The following is a 6,000-nucleotide window of genomic DNA, read 5'->3' as shown; positions in this document are numbered from 1 at the left end:
ACCTTGTGGCTCGAGTGTCCGCCCTTAGATTGGTAGGTCGTGAGTTCAAACCCCGGCCGAGTCATATCAAAGACTATACAAATGGGACCCATTACCTCCCTGCTTGGCACTCACCATCAAGGGTTGGTATTGGGGGTTAAATCACCAAAAAATGATTCCAGAGCGCGGCCACCTCTGCTGCTCACTGCTTCCCTCACCTCCCAGAGGGTGGAACAAGGGGATGGGTCAAATGCAAAGGTTAATTTCACCACACCGAGTGTGTGTGTGACAATCATTAATACTTTAACTTTTTAATCAAATAAATTATATTAATCGTGAATAAATATGTATTACAAATGTATTTAACTTACTGTTGGTATTTATAGTCAAAGTATTATTTAAAAATGAAAACATTGAGCTATGTAGTGTGTATACGCCCCCTAACGTTCCATACGTTGCAGTTGTACCCTGCGCGGCGTGCGCGTACGCGCGCGGTCACGCACGCGTATTATTGCTGTGCAGACAGAGAGCCACCATGGCGAGTTAAAAGACGTCTCCTTCACCAATTTAACCCGATCCAGCCTTCCCTATGCGGCCGCTCGGAGTACACACTCGGCGCCTGTGTCCCCAATGCGGCGCAACACGGGGGTCGGCCTCTCAGAGACGGTAGGACGCGGACTTTTCCGAAAGCCAGAAAGAAACACACACACTGTGCTAGCATGCTAGCTCGTTAGCAATGCTAAGCTAAGCTAAGCTAGCAGGCTAAAGAGAGTGGGAAACGTGCCCTCTGTCGCTTTCTTCTTTTTTCTTTTATCTCGCTCCAGGCTGGGTTTTGGGGGAAGTTTAGCGAGTGGCAAAGGAGCACCGGAGCTCCCCACGCCGGCGGAAAGTACTTTTTGGAGAGTGCGTCCGTGTTTTGGAGGTGTCTTTGCACGCTCGGGCCGTTTTATGTGGTTGTGGAGTTAGTTTGTGTAGTTGCCCATCCCCCACCTTCCTCTGCAGGCCAACATGAATGAGATGCTCACTTCAAAGCCTTTCTAGGCTAGCTGCCGAGCTTAGCTTGCACACACAACTATTTAACATTTGTAAAAGCCTCCGATGCACGACTCTTCTCCTCCCCCGGCTTCTTCTGCCACTTTTTTCCACGCTATCTTTCCAACTCCAAACTCAACAGAAAGGCGATAGTCGAACGCTGCTAACAAAGTTTGACTGCCAATAAAAAAGTAAGCAACTGTCACTAGAGATGTCCGATAATGGCTTTTTTTTGCCGATATTGTCCAACTCTTAATTACCGATTCCGATATCAACCGATACCGATATATACAGTCGTGGAATTAACACATTATTATGCTTAATTTTGTTGTGATGCCACGCTGGATGCATTAAACAATGTAACAAGGTTTTCCAAAATAAATCAACTCAAGTTATGGAAAAAAATGCCAACATGGCACTGCCATATTTATTTTTGAAGTCACAAAGTGCATTATTTTTTTAACATGCCTCAAAACAGCAGCTTGCACACACAACTATTTAACATTTGTAAAAGCCTCCAATGCACAATTCTTCTCCTCGGCTTCTTCTGGCACTTTTTTCCACGCTATTTTTCCAACTCCGAACTCAACAGAAAGGCGAGAGTTGAACGCTGCTAACAAAGTTTGACTGCCAATAAAAAAGTAAGCAACTGTCACTAGAGATGTCCGATAATGGCTTTTTTTGCCGATGTTGTCCAACTCTTAATTACCGATTCCGATATCAACCGATACCGATATAAAAAGTCGTGGAATTAACACATTATTATGCCTAATTTTGTTGTGATGCCACGCTGGATGCATTAAACAATGTAACAAGGTTTTCCAAAATAAATCAACTCAAGTTATGGAAAAAAATGCCAACATGGCACTGCCATATTTATTATTGAAGTCACAAAGTGCATTATTTTTTTAACATGCCTCAAAACAGCAGCATGCACACACAACTATTTAACATTTGTAAAAGTCTCCGATGCACGACTCTTCTCCTCCCCGGCTTCTTCTGCCACTTTTTTCCACGCTATCTTTCCAACTCCGAACTCAACAGAAAGGCGATAGTCGAGCGCTGCAAACAAAGTTTGACTGCCAATAAAAAAGTAAGCAACTGTCACTAGAGATGTCCGATAATGGCTATTTTTGCCGATATTGTCCAACTCTTAATTACCGATTCCGATATCAACCGATACCGATATATACAGTCGTGGAATTAACACATTATAATGCTTAATTTTGTTGTGATGCCACGCTGGATGCATTAAACAATGTAACAAGGTTTTCCAAAATAAATCAACTCAAGTTATGGAAAAAAAATGCCAACATGGCACTGCCATATTTATTTCTGAAGTCACAAAGTGCATTATTTTTTTAACATGCCTCAAAACAGCAGCTTGCACACACAACTATTTAACATTTGTAAAAGTCTCCGATGCACGACTCTTCTCCTCCCCGGCTTCTTCTGCCACTTTTTTCCACGCTATCTTTCCAACTCCGAACTAAACAGAAAGGCGATATTTGAACGCTGCTAACAAAGTTTAACTGCCAATAAAAAAGTAAGCAACTGTCACGAGAGATGTCCGGTAATGGCTTTTTTTGCCGATATTGTCCAACTCTTAATTACCGAGTCCGATATCAACCGATACCGATATATACAGTCGTGGAATTAACACATTATTATGCCTAATTTTGTTGTGATGCCCCACTGGATGCATTAAACAATGTAACAAGGTTTTCCAAAATAAATCAACTCAAGTTATGGAAAAAAAATGCCAACATGGCACTGCCATATTTATTTTTGAAGTCACAAAGTGCATTATTTTTTTAACATGCCTCAAAACAGCAGCTTGCACACACAACTATTTAACATTTGTAAAAGTCTCCGATGCACGACTCTTCTCCTCCCCGGCTTCTTCTGCCACTTTTTTCCACGCTATCTTTCCAACTCCGAACTAAACAGAAAGGCGATATTTGAACGCTGCTAACAAAGTTTAACTGCCAATAAAAAAGTAAGCAACTGTCACGAGAGATGTCCGGTAATGGCTTTTTTTGCCGATATTGTCCAACTCTTAATTACCGAGTCCGATATCAACCGATACCGATATATACAGTCGTGGAATTAACACATTATTATGCCTAATTTTGTTGTGATGCCCCACTGGATGCATTAAACAATGTAACAAGGTTTTTCAAAATAAATCAACGCACGTTATGGGGGAAAAAATGCCAACATGGCACTGCCATATTTATTATTGAAGTCCCAAAGTGCATTATTTTTTTCAACATGCCTCAAAACAGCAGCTTGGAATTTGGGACATGCTCTCCCTGAGAGAGCATGAGGAGGATGAGGTGGGCGGGGTTGGGGGGGTGTATATTGTAGCGTCCCGGAAGAGTTAGTGCCGCAAGGGGTTCTGGGTATTTGTTCTGTTGTGTTTATGTTGTGTCACGGTGCGGATGTTCTCCCGAAATGTGTTTGTCATTCTTGTTTGGTGTGGGTTCACAGTGTGGCGCATATTTGTAACAGTGTTAAAGTTGTTTATGCGGCCACCCTCAGTGTGACCTGTATGGCTGTTGACTAAGTATGTCTTGCAGTCACTTTCGTGTGTATGCAGAAGCCGCATACAACATGTGACTGGGCCGGCACGCTGTTTGTATGGGGAAAAAGCGGACGTGTCGACAGGTTGTAGAGGACGCTAAAGGCAGTGCCATCACGGCACGCCCTTAATATTGTTGTCCGGGTGAAAATCGGGAGAAATTCGTGAGAATGGTTGCCCGGGAGACTTTCGGAAGGGGCGCTGAAATTCGTGAGTCTCCCGGAAAAATCGGAAGGGTTGGCAAGTATGGTTATTATGCCTAATTTTGTTGTGATGCCCCGCTGGATGCATTAAACAATGTAGTAACAAGGTTTTCCAAAATAAATCAACTCAAGTTATGGAAAAAAAATGTCAACATGGCACTGCCATATTTATTATTGAAGTCACAATTTGGGACATGCTCTCCCTGAGAGAGCATGAGGAGGTTGAGGTGGGCGGGGTTGGACACAACGGCAGTGACTAGGATGGCAGAAGCGGGGATCGAACCTGGAACCCTCAAGTTGCTGGCACGGCCACTCTACCAACTGAGCTATACCGCCCCTCTTCCAGGACGCTACAATATACATTCCCCGCTACCACGTACCCCCCACCCCACACACCCCAACCCCGCCCACCTCAACTTCCTCATGCTCTCTCAGGGAGAGCATGTCCCAAATTCCAAGCTGCTTCAAGAGTTAGTGCTGCAAGGGGTTCTGGGTATTTGTTCTGTTGTGTTACGGTGCGGATGTTCTCCCGAAATGTGTTTGACATTCTTGTTTGGTGTGGGTTCACAGTGTGGCGCATATTTGTAACAAGTGTTAAAGTTGTTTATACGGCCACTCTCAGTGTGACCTGTATGGCTGTTGAGCAAGTATGAATGGCATTCACTTGTGTGTGTGAAAAGCCGTAGATATTATGTGATTGGCGCTCTGTACTTCTCCCTACGTCCGTTTACCATGCCATACAGCGGCGTTTTAAAAAGTCATAAATTTTACTTTTTGAAACCGATACCGATAATTTCCGATATTACATTTTAAAGCATTTATCGGCCGATGATATCGGCCTGCCGATATTATCGGACATCTCTAACTGTCACTTGTTGTTAGATTTGTTTACTGGAGAATGCAAAATAATTTTTAGAATCAAGTTCAGAACATAGATATGGCCCAGACTTTTCTACAATTTCAGAAAAAGTAAAAAAAAAAATTAAATGTGACAAGCAAGCAGGAGGACTGAGAGTTTATGTAAGTATGTATATCCGTCCATCCATTTTCTACCGCTTGTCCCTTTCGAGGTCGCGGGGGTGCTGGAGTCTATCTCAGCTGCATTCGTAACATTGTAAAAATGAAATGATTTACATGAAGCGAGTTATCAGACAGGGCAGCACTGCGGTACAGGAGTTAGTGCATGTGCCTCACAATACGAAGGTCCTGAGTTCAATCCCGGGCTCGGGATCTTTCCGTGTGGAGTTTGCATGTTCTCCCCGGGTACTCCGGCTTCCTCCCACCTCCAAAAACATGCACCTGGTGATAGGTTGATTGGCAACACAAAATTGGCCCTAGTGTGTGAATGTGAGTGTGAGTGTTGTCTGTCTATCTGTGTTGGCCCTGCGATGAGGTGGCGACTTGTCCAGGGTGTACCCCGCCTCCCGCCCGAATGCAGCTGAGATAGGCTCCGGCACCCCCCGCGACCCCGAAAGGGACAAGCGGTAGAAGATGGATGGATGGAGTTATCAGACAGGGCAGCACGGTGGTGCAGGGCTTAGTGCATGTGCCTCACAATATGAAGGTCCTGACTTCAATCCTGGACTCGGGATCTTTCTGTATGGAGTTTGCATGTTCTCCCCATAACTGTGTGGGTTCCCTCCGGGTACTCCGGCTTCCTCCCACCTCCAAAGACATGCACCTGGGGATAGATAGATAGTACTTTATTGATTCCTTCAGGAGAGTTCCCTCAGGAAAATAAAAAATTCCAGCAGCGGTGTACAGAATTGAGATATCATTTGAAAAGTAAAAGTAAATAATAAATAGGATAAGTTGATTGGCAACGCTAAATTGGCCCTAGTGTGTGAATGTGAGTGTGAATGTTGTCTGTCTATCTGTGTTGGCCCTGTGGTGAGGTGGCGACTTGTCCAGGGTGTACCCCGCCTTCCGCCCGAATGCAGCTGAGATAGGCTCCAGCACCCCCCGCGACCCCAAAAGGGACAAACGGTAGAAAAATGGATGGATGGATGGAGTTATCAGACAGGTCTTGTAAAGACGATTCCGGTGACATAAGTATCACTTTCCTATGACAAATACATGTAAACACACTCATTTCGGGTCAACTTCTTAAAAACAAAGTCAATTGGGTTCAAGGTTTTGGTGTGACCTGTTTTTATTAAAAATGTCGTAACTTAATAACTTGTATGCACTCTGCATCCATTG

The 6,000-nt window shown here is 44.1% G+C and overlaps 1 protein-coding gene across 1 annotated transcript in view; it reads left to right on the top strand.

Annotated features, from left to right (window-relative positions):
• The first annotated feature begins 490 nt into the window (after positions 1-490).
• The window catches only part of LOC133621790 (axin-1-like), a 29,256-nt gene continuing 23,746 nt past the window's right edge, over positions 491-6,000 (top strand). The window contains exon 1 of the mRNA XM_061984151.1: positions 491-645. The gene's annotated coding sequence lies outside the window, so the exon portion shown is untranslated. The remainder of the gene's footprint in view (positions 646-6,000) is intronic.

This window comes from Nerophis lumbriciformis, linkage group LG25 (genome assembly GCF_033978685.3).
Source record: "Nerophis lumbriciformis linkage group LG25, RoL_Nlum_v2.1, whole genome shotgun sequence".
In the NCBI taxonomy this organism is placed as follows: Eukaryota; Metazoa; Chordata; class Actinopteri; order Syngnathiformes; family Syngnathidae; genus Nerophis; species Nerophis lumbriciformis.
The sequence above is the reverse complement of the archived record's forward strand: the minus strand, read 5'-3'. Positions and strand labels throughout refer to the sequence as shown.